This window comes from Polyodon spathula, chromosome 8, assembly GCF_017654505.1.
Source record: "Polyodon spathula isolate WHYD16114869_AA chromosome 8, ASM1765450v1, whole genome shotgun sequence".
In the NCBI taxonomy this organism is placed as follows: domain Eukaryota; kingdom Metazoa; phylum Chordata; class Actinopteri; order Acipenseriformes; family Polyodontidae; genus Polyodon; species Polyodon spathula.
Genome location: NC_054541.1, coordinates 40,429,149 through 40,444,985, shown reverse-complemented (window position 1 = coordinate 40,444,985; position 15,837 = coordinate 40,429,149).

Below are 15,837 nucleotides of genomic sequence, written 5' to 3'. Positions count from 1 at the left end.
GCCAGCCCAGTGGGCCTGCAGCTGGTTAAATCCATATGTGTACCTAGCTCTTTGATCAAGAGTAACTCAGCCAAGAATAGGTTACATAAAAGGTTATCTTGCATTAAAAACGAGTGACCTTGGTTAAAAAATAAAAAAAAAAAACTCAAATTGCTACGTTATCTGAACTGAAAAGGTTTTAGTTATGACGTTAAATGGTATGCTTACTTAGTCCATGTCCAAAGGTAGCATGTAGAATTTGTGCAGTGGAAATAAGACTTAACCATTGAAGCATAAAGAGCAGGATGTTGTCTGATCACATTGTCTTCAAAATTGCAACTTCCTCGACCAAAGTGAATTGCGGATTGCGTGACCTATCACCAGGGACCGGCTAATGTAAAATTAGACATTCATGTAGCCTAACTGCTTCTAGAACCTCTCGGGCTGTTTTTTTTGTACAATGGACAGAAAAAGGGTAATTTCGTTTGTTGCTAAAACAAATGGCGCATATAAGCCGAAAAGATGTTTGGGGTGCTAAAATCCATAAGCCAGGTACAGAATAAAAAATACTGTTACTTTTCCTTTCATAAAGTAAATGTATTCTCAGTTTCTAAAAGTACAGGTCCGATTGTATTTGAGCCATTGGGGTTATATGAGTGCATTAACTCATCATTTGCTTCATGCACATCCATCATCACAATAAACATCAATACCAGGACATTTCCATTAGATGTATTGATGTTTGGGCTTGGTTGCCAGATCATCTCTGTACATGCCATTCTTTGGGTAATGTTGAATAGATTTATAGATGAAGTAAAATAAACAGCAAGCTTCAGCCAATGCTTTACACTGATTCTATGGAACAGTAACATTATCTAAACTGGAGGAGTGTCCCCCAACTTTTTCACCACTTTTTATTATCAACACATCTGCATAAATGCCTCTATATCCCAATGCCAGTCTATGCTTAATTGTTTTATTCCCTGAGCATACTGGATAACATTTGAAACTGCAGCATATGTGGCTCTGTTTAATATCATTATAAAACTCAGACTTTTTTTTTTTTTTGTTTTATATATAAAAGTATAGGATCTTTATTAAGCCACACAACTGTAAAGGTATATATGATAACCCTAGGCCCTGTTGTGGCTATGGGTATATTGAGTACTGAAAGAGAACTACCCTCATAGTGCCGACTTCAAGACAATAAAGTGACAGCATCACTCAAATGGAAAAGGCGAAGTGACGCGCTGGAGTTCTGCAACACAGCCATTGACCCAATTGAGGACAACCTGACATTACTGTAGAGTTCAATCTAATTCACAGCATATACAGTGTGAGGCTCTCTTCTAGGTCACTCATAAATTGTGTGGTAAATTTTATATAGTTACTTAACGTAACCTTTCGCTACAGCTCTTAATGGTTAAAAAACAGGGATATGCAAAGGAAACATTTCAGAGAGGATAAAATAATTTGTATAAAAAGAAATCATTCAGAGCAGTACATGGCCTGCTCCTGCTTCATGACAATTGTTTATGCCAGTATTGTACTATTAAAATGGTATTATTTCTTCTTAGGGGCCATATATAATAATAAAGGATACAACATATGGTACATGCTGAAGCTCAGTTCTGATATGTTGTGTCTTGGTCTCCTGTTATGAATGTTTCCTACCATTAGGGACATTGTAGGTCCTTGTAAATAACTCATTTAAGTTTAAATGCAAGTTGTACATTTGGTTCAGATCTTAACTCTTAAAAAAACTGTTTTATGGTACTAGTGTAGCTGTAGTTTAATGGCAAAAAAGATCATCAGAAGTTATTATGTTAAACTTTTTTCTAGATTGTAGTTTAGTTTAAATAGAGCTTTGTGGCATCTGTTTGGAGAATACCTCTTCCCTAACATCTAAGGTACTGTTTCTTACAGTAAACCCTAACCCTGGAAGTTTCTAAACTAGAATTATTTGTCTTCACCTGTATGCCCTTGGTTGGGACCTGTTGACCTTTTTTTTTTTTTTTGCCACTTGGCTATCATTACATCTGTTTTCAACCATGTAACTGTAGGAGCATGCATGTCAAGCAAAGAATCCTACAGTGTAATACATAACAGCAGAGACTAGCATGCTACTCACAAACACCAAATAAAGTGAGTGAGATTACAGCCCCTGCTGCCAAACAAAATAAAACATGACTGTGTTGTGGTTGCAGCTGTTCTTTTCTGTCCTGTTGGCTGGATTGCGTACAAAATGCAATGTTATATACAGCACAGTGAGGGGGAAATTATTTGCAATGAATGTATCTTTTTTTCCCCCCTAATGGTACAAAAAAACAACTGCAGGAAGAAATAAAGAGAATGGAACACATTAGCAGGTTTTTAAGATTTGGGAGGTAAATGTTTGAATGGGGTTAGATAAGACTAACAGCTCAACTCCAAAATGTTCTTCCTTTTTTTTCTAGTATTGAAAAAGCTGAGCATTGTTCATTGCCTAATACCATATTGCAACATAATACCAGTGCTTCAGATTGCTGGAGTTCAAACTCTTGATAGACAAAAAACAACAGTAATGTATGATCCCTGGTTTCATATTTCAATAAAACCTTCTGTTTCTGGACTCCAAACAAGACAATTTGAAAATGTAAACTTATTTGCTCATTCTAACTGTGTTGTAGTTGTTCTGCGAAACTAAGCTCAACTTCATGTAATTATTGTAATTATGTGACCCATAGGACTCACTGTGTTTTTTTTTGTTTTGCTTGCGAATGTTTCTCGGAGTTAGATTTCCCAAAACTCCTTTTAGAAAATGGTGAATGGCTCTTCTCCTTTGGGCCATTTTTACAACTGATGTATAGCTAAAGAGAGTGCTGCGTTCAAGGTCAATTATACATAATTTATTTTCTTTTAGTACAGTATTTTAATTTTAGATTAATACTGTGTTGTTATTTTATATAAACAATGGAACCCTGTTCTCCTTAAATATATCTTTGTTAAAAAAAAAAAAAAAGATTTTAAAAATAGTGTGAAAGTGCAAAGAAGTTTACAAATGCTGATTGTGCTGAATCTGTGCTTGTGGTGGGACTTTCATTTTTCACACCTAGTTCAAATTTAAAATAATAAAGGAAAGTCTGTTACTCCATTCTGTAGCTACCTTAACTTGAAACTGCTATGACACAACGATAACCTCGTTAGTCCGTGCCCCCACCCCTACCCCCATTATAAACAACCAAAGGATTTTGAGCTTTAAAACAAAAAATGAAGAATACAGATAAAACTTTTCATAAGTGAACACAGTGTTAAAATTACAGAGGCTCTCTGTGCCTGAATACACTCAGAAATTTAAGTGGCAAGAATAAAATATTTCAAGGGCCTCCACTATCAATTTCAATACATTTCATGGAAATCAGATCAAGGCCTAATTGCCAATTCATCTGAATGTATTAAAAAGAGATTTCAATTACATACCGCCATTGAATTTTGATGCATCAAATTAAATTAGGACACTCAATTGCATCTCTCCCTTAAAATCCAGGCATATTTAAAAGTTTTTTTTTTTTTTTTTTAACTTCTGAAGAGGATCTTTCTGTCCGGTAAACTTCTAAAAATCCAACATTAGTGAAAAACAGTTGGTTAAATCACTTACTGACGATTTTTAATGACATTCCAGTGTTCCTCATATAATTACTCTTCATCTAAGATATCCTGTAATGATGTTGGACACTCTTGGTTCAGGCTCACTGGCTTGCTTCATTAGCATGTCATTCCCATTTCACATCATAAGATTTAATTGTAATGCTGAATATGCACAGCTCTCCACAGAAGTCTAATCAAAGTGGATTCACTTGTATTATTAATATCAAAAATCAGTCTGCTTGCTATTTTTATAAATAAAAGAATCCAGATACATAAATCAGCTGTCATTTATTAGTAAGTTACTGGCATATCTGCCAGACACATGAGCAACCCTATCACTGTTATTTTCATCAAGATTAAAACCCTTCTATATTAAATATACATACTAATTCTTCCATAAAGTAATTCGATTACCAAGCAGGTGACATTGTACACTGGAATTTGAATGAGTCGCTGTAATGAACCAGAAAAGGTATGCACATGGGCAGACAAATAAATAAATAAAGATGGGATATGACTTTATATTAGAAAAACACCATTAGCTTTTATGTTCGGTATCTACACAAAACTATATCCTATCGATAAGGTTTTAGTTCAGCAAAGACTGTTATTTATATTGCTGTGCCAGTATAGACCATTCTCCAAATCTGGTAAGAGATATAGATATTATAGTACTGTTGCAAAACCAGTCCTTTTCCAAATGTATTTTTCCTTACTTCATGTAACCTTGTAAGAAAGTTCAGCAAACCTTACCAAATGGTCTTAAATGGCAATCCAGAGGCACTTCAATGGTAAGGCAATGGTAACAACCAAAAATAGCATGAACTGTACCAACCACTTTATCAGGATCTTTGCTTAAAATCCATTGTGTTGCCATTGCTGGTGATGCTGTGGTTAATGGTTCTGCTAGGATTTCTTAAGAGTAAAACCCTGGTATTATAATGATGTCTCCCAGGGTGTCTCAGCTTAAAGTAAAACAAAGCATAAATGCAACACCCCCCCCCCCCCCCCAAAAAAAAAAAAAAAAAAACTACAGAAATAAAACAAGGAAATAGCTAGCAAAATTGGTGTGTTGAATCAAAAGTCTGATTTGCTCAACTCAAACGAATCTCATTCAGAGAAAGCCATGGCTGATAGAAAACTGGATGCTATTACTATGAGTGTGCCACTCCTGGATTGATTAGCTCCATGACATTCTGGGTTCAGTTTTTCTTGCATTTGATCTTTTTAAACAATTTATATTTGTTATCATATCAAAGGAAGGCGTGTGGTTTTTCAAAAGGGAAAGGAGAACACGGTGCCGAAGGCTCTTCCAGCATTGCAGTTCTTATTCTGTTTTATCTTTCTTGGTTTTGACTAATGTCAGTAACAGCTACCGGTAATAAACTGCTTGTTAGAGCTTGCTGTTGCCTTGAAGCACTGGCTTTGATACATTGTCAGCCAATTGGAGGCATTTCCTGATTACTTTGCCAAACTGCATGTTTATTGATTGCAAGTTAATAAAGCACAAGACAACTTCACAGCTTCATTTAAAGGAACAGTTGTCTTTGATGTGAAAATGATACATTGCAGTAAATGCAGAACAATATTTGGATAGTAGTGGTACTTCACGCCTGTAAATAAAACACATAGTAAGGGTTCCGGAAAATATAGTTACACGTCCCCACGTGTTGCTGCAGCTGTTTAAATAATGTACCTTCCATTTTTTTCTTTTCTTTGTTAACAACCTGACAACCTACACATAACTTTCAATTCAGTTTCAAAGTTATTTTCAAAATGGCTGCATGAGTGCACTGGGGTTTGAGATCTGTCCTCTAAAGCACTACAGGAAGAGCGATTAAAAAACAAAAACAACATAACAATAAGTGCACTGGATTTTCCCTTCCGTTTCGTTGTTACTGTGTTACCTGGTTGACAATGTGGGCAATCCTTACACTACTAGTGCACTAAAGCGGCCATTTTGAAAAGAGCTTTAAAACAGACTTTGAAGTTATAAGTTTTATCAATGAAAAGAGAAATTACAGGTGCATTATTTAAACAGTTGAAGCAACATGTGGGGATGTGCAACGTTATATTTTCCAGAACCCGCTACTAAAGCTTTTAAGCACTTAAAACTACAGTATCCAGTAATCCCACAGCAAACAGGTGTGCTTGCATTGTGGTCTCAAGCATGTGCATTCTCTTACCATGGCATTCCACTGATTATAACAGCAATTATTACAAACTTAACGATACATGATAATCTATATACATTTAATTCATTTGTTACATGAAGAGAATTTATTGAAATTATATGAAAACACAGATAGACTTAAGTTTTAGAAAGATTGCGATAGGATTAACTAACATACCTCATGCATTCCAAGCTTTGTTTCATTTTAAACTGTTCATTTTACCTAGATTTACAGATTCAAATGGTAACATTTAATGAGAGTTTTTTTTTTTTTTTGTTATCCTTCTTTCAAATATAGAAACAGCTTCAGATTATAACCTTTTTTAGAGGTAATAGATTTGCCCAAACTGTACACGGAGCTTGGAATAGGAAAGCAACCCTATTAAATTGAGTTTACAGAATATATGTTCTGAGGATTAATTCTCTGTAAACATTCTTGAAAAACCATACAAAACTGACAGTTTTCAAGCCAAAGCTAGAATCTGGTAATGTATGTTGAGTTAATCAGTACTGTAACATAGGTGGAGAAAATTATAATCGATAAAAGTTTTATAACAATAAAGACATAGCTGTACGGGGGATATTAATAATGTAGATCTTGTTTTCATGTTGCAATATGTTATCATATGACATTGCCAATTGGTCAGAGCTGCTAGCATTTTCCAGTTTTAAACTGGACATGCTGGCTCAGAAGTTTTTCTGGTTGTATATTGCTGTTATGCTGAACTAACTGTATGCCAATTGTATTTTACTGTTGTCTGTTAAAGTAGAAGTAAAGGTTTGAGGGGGGTCCAGATTGTTGTCAATGGGCAGGGGTGCGCCACTCATATCAGACCTGATTGAAGCTGTCAGGACATTTGCACTTTTGCCTCTTGCAAATAAACCAATTCATTTTGAGAACGCACTGTGTGAAGAAAACCCCTACAAGCTCTAGCAGTCTTAACAGGTTATTGCATATTACCCAAAGGATAGTCCTGCTCCAACCTGTATTTGGATAATTTATACAGTAAGAAGGTCAATAGACTTGTTTAATCAATGGGATGATCCTGAATCCTGAATCTCTTGGCTTAGTGCTACTGTAACTACGGGATCCTTAAAAATATATATTATCTTTATATAGCACCTTTCATAGTGGACCACCATCACAAAGCACTTTACAGAGCTAGGCTGTGAACTGTGTATTATATGCAGAGTCACTTACAACAAGACATTGATTTAACATCTCATCCGCAGGATGGAGCACAAGGAGGTTAAGTGACTTGCTCAGGGTCACACAGTGAGTCAGTCAGTGGCAGAGGTGAGATTTGAAGCAATGACCTTCTGGTTAGAAGCCCTGGACTTTAACCACTGGACCACACTGCCTGATATATAATATATGTAGTTTGAAGGAAGCAGTTGCAGTATATGTTATATCAGTAGGACTATATTCATAGCATTGTAGTGAAGCAGGTTTTTATAGCCTTAACCCATTATTGTGATGAACAGGAGATGTTCTTGGAATTAAAATAAATGCTGCTCTATTTACATTGTTGGTTAGTGTCAATTTTGTAAGTCAGAATGAAACATTTGCCTTGGGCTCCCTCTCAGATCATGTCGAATTTGTTTACAGAGCATTGGCTAGTCCATCGTGTCTTGTGGAACTTGTATTACTTATTAAAAGATGCCCAGTGGCGTTCTCCCAGTTTTCACATATTTGAAATAATAAGTAAATCCAGTGTATTGATCGTTCAGTCAAAGCCGATTATGCTTGCTTCAGCACAAGGGATTTTTTTCTCCTGTCACTCTTGTGGTTTTAGCCTTTCTTGGATCTTTCCCAAAAATGAATGATGTCAAAATGCATTATGAACATCAAAACATTTCTGTTTACAACATCGCAGTCATGTCAATTAAATCTGATAAATTATTCAAACATTTATCTTCCTAGCTGTGGGAATTTTTAATCAAGCTTCATATTTGCTTTAAATTAGCACTGTCAAGTGCACATTTGTATAAAATCCCTGAAATCATTAAAGATTTATCAATTGAAATCGGTTTTGACTATTCTCCAGTTAATTTGCTAGATTGAATTTAACAACACTTAGCTTAAATTCAAATTTTGAACAAAGTTTCTGTTCTGAAAACTGGATATTTTATATTGTTTAAAGTCAGAGGGTTCATTCTCAGGTCAATAAATTACCTGACTACAGCCCAGATATGATCACTTTAAATTAAACTCAGGGTTTTTAGTATTATTATAATAATTATTATTATTATTATTATTACTTTTTTGAATGGATTAAACAGGGCAACCCCCAACCTTTTTTTTTTTATTATTATTATTATTATTATTAGAAAATGATTGAGTGCGAACAGCCAATCAGATTCCAGATCTAGCAGGCTTCTGTTTTGCATAGATGCCCTCTGGAACGTTGAAGTGCTTAACTGTGAATTACATTTTAAAAATCAATCCTCACATAAATACTGGCTTTTTCTCTTAACATTCTAATCTACAACTAATCTGATAACATAAAATGCTACTTAAAACATACTTTCTGATGCTGGTCTAGAGACAAGAGAAATCATGTCTGTGACAGGACACCGTAATGAACGCTCAATTTGCAGCTACTGGACAGCAATTAAACAGGGAAGACACGATTGGTCCAAAATTCTGTCATTGGCTGGATCCAAACTCCACCCTCCCTCAAAACCAGCCAGTCAAACTACCAATCCTGTTGTTTCAGTTCTTTCCCCACCAGCCAATCCAGTCCCTGTCTGCTCGAATGATGCCCCGCCTCCAACAACAAGTTTCGAGTCGGACTCAATACTACACGGGCTATTCATGTCCAGATAAATTATAATAAGAAAGAGTAAGCCCCAATAATTAAATATGTTAGCAATAATAATTTTAATAATAATAATAATAATAACATTTTCTCTATGTGTATGTCATTTTTTTTCTTCTAATTATGTTAGAGACTATTTTCCTTAATGGAATGTTACCTGGCGAAATATCAGAAGTTCAAGGTAAATATAGATTATAAAGTTTTTTTAAAGATAAAATAAAGAAATAAATTGTTTTCTAATAGCGATAGAGGCCTGTCGATGTGGGCTCTACCATGTGGTAGATGATCTTGACTTTTGTTAGCGCCCTCGCCTACGGCTCAGGACGCATAACTCCAGTCGCGGTCATCTACCACACGGTAGAGCCCACATCGACGGACTCTATCACTTAAGTAGTAGTTGTTGTAGTACAGGGGTGCAGGATGTTTTGAAAATTGGTTCTAAACAGTTTTAAAAGTTTAGCACCAGAGAGCCTAATAATGCTAAATTATCAAACCTGCCCTAATCAAGACCCCCTCACAACTTCCCACATGACAAAAACCTTCTCTCCTTCTCTCCAGACCCAATGAAAAACTACAGTATCTTCATCAATGGTTACAAGGAATAATAATAATAATAATAATAATAATAATAATAATAATAATAATAATAATAATAAACATGTCTACTGGTGCCAGAATTAAATGTTGCTGGCGTTATATGAAGTACCCTCCAGGTACCCACCAGCACAGTGTCTGCACACCCATGATCCTGACAGTGTGAAGTGTGTCCAGGTGTATGTCCTTAGCAAACATTCAAGTAGGCACCCTTTCAACCCAGATACAAGTGTGTTCTTACCAAAACTTAAAAAAACAGGGGAATAATTATCTTGCTTGTCCATTAAAGACACAGAAGTACATGTAAAATACCCCCTTTAAATACAATATGTGTCCGATCGGGACTATCCCTGAAGGGAGAAAACTCACACTGGTGTACGTTAACAGAAGTGAGACAAACACATTTAAAAACATTGAGATACAGCTTTTAATTTATTGATTTATTTATCCATTTAAATACATTTATAGGGGATAAACCCACTGGGAACGAGTTCTATTTTCATAATGCCATGCAAATGGAAACTAATACCAAGTGTTTTCTTCTGTACTTGATCTATACTGAGCATCAAAAGAAATGTATCACTTATATTTGAGCAACAAATGAAACTTATCACTTATATTTGGATAAAATCCACTAGATGTGATCGAAAAATGGCAAACTCTATTTTAGAGCAGGTGCGGTGACTTTTTATTGTGTTGATTAACAATTTACATCACGAAAATGCTGCAAAATGATCTGTCGATCTTGGGCAGGTGTTGTGGCTCTTGGTCTCCCAGTTGGTGGCCTGTCATTGACAGAACGTGTCTGGTTATACCATCTCACCTTGTTTGAAATTGCTGGCTGTGAGCACGCAAGACGGCGAGCCACAGTACGCTGCCCTAGTCCAGGTTCCAACATGTCGACTGCACGCAGGCGCTGCTCTCTTGACAGGTGTGGCATATTGGTGTTTTTCTGTGATTTTCTTCATTGCTTTTATTCAGCTTGCAATTCAACAGCAGAAATCACTCCATATCCAGTGTCCAATCAACTGTCTCACTAATTAGGTGATTAAGTGCAGTCATAGTCACTCAAGCATGTCATGGTCAAGGATGAATGATCAAGTGATTCAAAAGATAACAGAAACATTTCATCATTGTCCATCATTTATATACCTTATTTTGAAAATAAATGTGTTATAATAGTGAGAAGTTTCTTGTGATGCTTGGTCTACTTAATCAATTGTGTATTGGACAGCACATGGAGCTGGAGGCATCTCTGTGCAAGTCAGATTGTATCTTTAATTCATACAGCCTCAGACATTTCAAGAGATGTAGGTCCACATCAGGACAGTTATATCTAGTGAGGAAGTCTTTTGAATGGAGCTTAGGACTCCCTTGTAAATAATATCTAAAGTGTTGCACGGTAAAATAATTTAAGATAAATAGACATTATTTCAGAAGCTCAGGCGAGTCAGGGCTTCATGGTTTATTGTCATTATAAATCAAGTTTCACCATTTATCATTTGAAGAAATTTGCAATTGCTGTTTTCATTTTTTGTAAGTGTACATCCCTCAATTACCCTTGAGAAACACCACCTACCAAAGTCTTGTAAAATAAAGAAATGTTAAAATTGAAAATTCAACAAGAAAGTGATACAAAACCATGCGTAACCATTTTACTAACCTTAAATTAAAACCAGAAAAAAATATATAGTAATAGTAAATGCTTTATTACATAGTGCACAGTTCACCTCTCCCCATGGTGAGTGAAGGAGGACAGAGGAGACCAAATCTAACCCTGTGGAAGAAATTATACAAGTGCCTTGAGACCACTTCTTTTCAACTGTATTCTTGTTGTATTTTGAAATGTTTGTAATAATTACAATGACTGCAGAAATCCTACATGAATTGTTTACAGGAGGAATAACCAGTTTTAAATATGTATAACATGCTTCTGTTTATAACTTGCGCTCTGGTGTATATTGTGCATCCTGTGTAAGGCATATGCCTGAGAGAACTGACCATCCATATATATATATATATATATATATATATATATATATATATATATATATATATATATATATATATATATAGTAACATGGCAGGGAGGGAGTTAATCCCTGCAAAAACATATTTGTTTTATTAGTTAATTATGACCTGCACCTGACTATTATTGTAAATTAGAGCCAGGTGCAGGTGCAGGGTATATATAGAGAGCAGCCAGTCCTTTCAGGACTGCTTCTGTGTGGAGGGCCCGGTTGATGGTGTTTTTCAACCGTAATGAAAAAGGTACTGTATGAAAGCCTTTTCGTGTTCAGCTTTAAAAAACTGGTCTTTTTGTTTGGTAAACAGCTTAGCTGTCCGGTTTCGTTAGAGTTGGTTCCTGACAAATGTTTAGCCAGTGCTCCGAAGGAGCTAGGTGTTTGTTTTGTTTTTCTTTACTTTGTATAATTAAATGTGTGCGTCAGCACTTATTCTTTCAAATTCCGTGTGTTGGGTTGTGATTTGGAAGGGAAAAGAACCCGAGCGAGCCTGTGTGGTGAGTCTCTGGGTCACTACATATATATATATTCTTGCTGTAGTTGAAATATACTGTGCAGCTTACATTAAATGTATTGAAAGGTGTGTATTATCTTGAGAAAGCTATGGTACAATATTCCAAAAACATACTGCTGGCAATCTTTTAAAATTGAAGACAACTCACACTGCTTTTTGTAGTTAAATTGTACTTAGTGAGTTAACATTTTGAATTGTTTGTTTCCAGTTTTGTAATATCAACACTTTTTATACCATTAAAATAAAGGTGGAGATGTATATTGTGTTGTGTCTCCTGTATTATAAAAACACTGAACCAATTAACAAAAATGAATAAGAAATAGTTCATAATAAACAGCTATTCATGCTGCAAGGGAGCGTAAGAAGTCCATTATTACTTCAGTTATATAAATCTGTAATTTGTAAGTGATAATTGTGTGCTTTAAATTGCAAATCTGTGTTTATTAGCATACTTTTGTAAAATAAATAAATACATAACAACATTATTTAAATTATGAAATTATAACAGAATTTCTATTTTTTAAATAAATAACAATAGGCATTTACACAAAATGGTTATGATGCTGTCTCGAGAACCCCTACTGTTTTTAGTTCAAATTCAAATTTGGTTAATTTCTGCACCTGCCTGGCCTCATAAGCTCTCTCTTGTAATTTAGATTTCCTTCGTGTGCTGCGGTGTGTTGAATTGGGAGGCTGATTAGAAACGTGTGTTTAGTATACAGCTCTAGGCCTATAAGATAGTATTAACTGGCAAACAGTGTCTTAGAACGCCACACTTCCAAGGGCAGTCTGAGCTGTGGCAGTCCGAGTGAGGACAGGTAGAGCGATGACCTTCCCCAAATCTCTCCCAGTGGCTACCAGAGGTCTCATTCCAACCTTGACACCTAATGTCTGGATGTTCTGGACAAAGCATGCGCCCTCTTTCTCCTCTCCTAGAATGAACACTGGTAAGTATTTGCTTCAGATACCGTTACTAACTTCCTCTCCCCCTGTACTGCCTGCTACAAACTGTAAATTCTCCTTCCTAAATTGCCGTTCTCTGCCTAACAAATCTCTGCTTCGCAACAAAATTATAACTGATAATAATCTTGAGCTCTGTCTAGCAGAAACCTGGCACTCTGCAAATGATAAGCACTCACTACATCTATCCACCACAAAAGGCTACTCACTCTTTGACAAGCCACACCTCACTGGTAGAGGTGGGGGCACTGCTGTTATTGGGTTACATGACATAACTAAACAGTAATTCCAAGAACACACTGACATCACCAGCCATTACAGCGACTGCCCATAACAGCTCTCCTCCTAAAAAGTCTGCGTTGCAGTCGGAAGTCTGCGCCTGATGTCACAGTCTGTGTAGACAGAGCTAGGACAGCTTTGGTAGGTTTCTCAGCACAGTCAACTGAGCAAACATGGAGACCGACTTGATTGATTTTTTGATTGCAAAATTTTTTTTTCACTGTTCCCATACAGTATTATGCATTGTTCTTCATTAACTTGTAAAGCTCTTTGTGATGGTGGTCCACTATAAAAGGAGCTCTATAAAATACATTTTGATTGATTGATTGATTGGTTGTTGATGAGGTTATAATGCATCATATCAATGAAAATAATAGCCAAGCTTGTTTTTTCATAGCCAGAAATAGAAGCAGGCTAATTGTAAACAGTATAGAGCTGAATTAGGAGGTAGACAATAAATATGTATATTAATTTTGAAAAAGTTAGGATGCCATCGAGTTTGGAAAACCATTCTTTTGGAATTTTTGGTTCTGGAAATGGAAAAGTGGATTTAGTAAAAAGGTGATATTTGTATTGTTATTTGTTTTTATATGATAGTAGCTCCATACTCTGCTGTAGTATCATGTGTATTGTGTATTTTATGATCCCAGAGGATGCTAGGCCCTAATCACCAAAAACTGCACACGTAAAATGGCTACTTAATTATTTAATGTAAGCATCCACTGTTTCCTATAGCTATTAAAGCATACAGGGCTGGAGAAAACACTCAAATCATTCTGTTGCACAGATTAGACAAGTAACCGTGTTGTTTACTAATGGGAAATATAGGGATAGTCTACTGTGGAAAAGTCTGTGGCACTGTAATAAATAACGTGTACGTGAGCCTAAGATTGAAATGGGCTGTGTATCCAGAAAAGCTCTAAAGTGCCGAAAACATGGTATGTTTAAAATTGCCCACTAGATCTAATTGTTTTAACCTGCCTGTAAGATGCAATAGATTAACAAGGTCAGTGTTTAAATCAGGTGTGTTCAATTGCTTTAATTGAACACAGATGATCTAATTTAGACACCCTATTTAAGAGGCTCTATGTGTTTGCCTCTAGGAAGGCTTTTTCAAGCCTATTTCAAATCCTGTGTGGAGTTACAGTTTGTTACTGTTTACAGCAGTTGTGTTTCTGTTCTGTTGTTTGTGTTGGATAAACAGCTTAACCATTCCGACTATCAGTTAGGGAGTCCGTGTATAGTTAGCACTCCTCACAGGAGTTAGGTTTTTGTTTGGATTTAATTATTTTTTTGTTTTGTTTCATCAGTGTAAATAGTAAACAATGTGTTTTTGTTTTGGGAAACAACTCCAGTATATCATTACATCCTGCAACAAATATATGGCCACTGGGAGACACTTGGTGTCAGAAGCTGGACTAGAGCACCCCCTGGAGGCTTATAGAAAAAGTGCATTTTTTCCCCTTTTTCCTTCTTCCCGAAAATAACATGGAAGATGTGGTAAAAGCACTGCTGCAAGCTACCCCCACGCAGCAAGAAACCAACCATGTGCAGCAGGAACAAGCAGCGGCACAATGGAGCACCACTCAGCTTTTGCTGGAGCAACTGAGCCAGGCAACAGGAGCTGGCTGCTAGGCTCGATTCGGTGGTGAGCAACATGAATCAGAGTCATCTATTTCAGGAAATGACCAGGGACGACTACGTGGAGGCGTAGCTGCTGTCATTTGAACGGGTGACCACCAGAGGCCTGGCCGAAGGCTCAATGGGCTGGCAGAACATAAGAACATAAGAAATTTACAAACGAGAGGTGCCATTCCCCCATCTTGCTCGTTTGGTTGTTAGTAGCTTATTGATCCCAAAATCTCATCAAGCAGCTTCTTGAAGGATCCCAGGGTGTCAGCTTCAACAACATTACTGGGGAGTTGATTCCAGACCCTCACAATTCTCTGTGTAAAAAAGTGTCTCCTATTTTCTGTTCTGAATGCCCCTTTTTCTAAACTCCATTTGTGACCCCTGGTCCTTGTTTCTTTTTTCAGGCTGAAAAAGTCCCTTGCGTCCACACTGTCAATACCTTTTAGAATTTTGAATGCTTGAATTAGGTCGCCACGTAGTCTTCTTTGTTCAAGACTGAACAGATTCAATTCTTTTAGCCTGTCTGCATATGACATGCCTTTTAAGCCCGGAATAATTCTGGTCGCTCTTCTTGGTGACCCCCAGAAGGCCTACTATGATCTTGACCAGTCGACAACAGAGAAATACAACCAGCTCAAGGCTGAAATTTTGGCATGGGCATGGGGTGACCTCAGCAGTGAAGGCACAGCTCTTTCATATCTGGCTGAGAAAAGCCCAGAGACCTCAAATGATCGATTTGATTCACCTGGCCTGACGCTGGTTGCAGCCCAATGTAAACACTGTCAGTCAGACCTCAAACACATTCTACCTATTTGAGGTCTGACTGACATGACAACTTGACCTTCGGCTTGTATATTGACAAATATGGTATCCACTGAAAGTATACCATATTATACCTTTCTAAACAGCTGAGAGTCTTAAGATTATTAAGAGAATAACATGTTCACTGTATGATAAAATATATGATATGATTACCTACTTTTGAATGTAAAAAACAAGTTTTAAAATGTACTCAAATTCATTTTTCTTTAGAAATGTCTCCATCAGTGTAATTTAGTAATCTCCTATCGCAAAACTGTAACAGTATCAGTGGTAGCCACAACCCTCAGGAACTAGGATCAGAAAGAATTAATGTAAAAATAAAAATGGGTTGATAAGCATTTTTGGTTATGTAAAGCAATTTAGTATGTTCTCTGGTAATGCTGCACTTTATGGGGCATATTCCCTGAATAT